The sequence below is a fragment of the Triticum dicoccoides genome, chromosome 3B (genome assembly GCF_002162155.2).
Source record: "Triticum dicoccoides isolate Atlit2015 ecotype Zavitan chromosome 3B, WEW_v2.0, whole genome shotgun sequence".
In the NCBI taxonomy this organism is placed as follows: Eukaryota; Viridiplantae; Streptophyta; class Magnoliopsida; order Poales; family Poaceae; genus Triticum; species Triticum dicoccoides.
Genome location: NC_041385.1, coordinates 717,452,570 through 717,453,174, shown reverse-complemented (window position 1 = coordinate 717,453,174; position 605 = coordinate 717,452,570).

The following is a 605-nucleotide window of genomic DNA, read 5'->3' as shown; positions in this document are numbered from 1 at the left end:
AAAATAATCTCATATTCATATTCTACATATTTTTCTAATCAAATTTCATATATAACATGTTCAAATCGGAGTTACGGTTTAAAAGATATGGATGATTTCAAAAAACATTATTTGACTTAAATATGATCCAAGGATGAATTACCTAAAACATCAGGGGGGTCGAAAAATGTAAAATAACGATTCGGGTGTGACTTAAATCCGGACTGCGGGTTGATTTCAACAAAACACAGGGACTTTTGTGTAAAATATGAAAAAATGATTTATTTTAACTTAAAATAGGACTACGGGTTGAATTCTCTGAAATAGAGGGACTTTTCTAAAAAATTCCATGACGAGCGAAAGAAACCCAATTTGCTTTATTATTAGGTAAAGATAAATTCGAGATCTGACCCCGTTTGAAAAAAAATCGAGATTTGACCCTTTCTCCTACCGCCACGAGGCTCGGCGGTAGGATTCTATAGCCCACCGCCAGAACCTGCGGCAGTAGAAAACTTATCCACGTCGGCACCGGTAATGGCCTCCGTCCCCCCTCCGTCCCATCCTACCGCCAGAGTCCCTGGCGGTAGGGTGTGGGCAGTTATAAGCCGCGGGCCGGCCGCCCCACA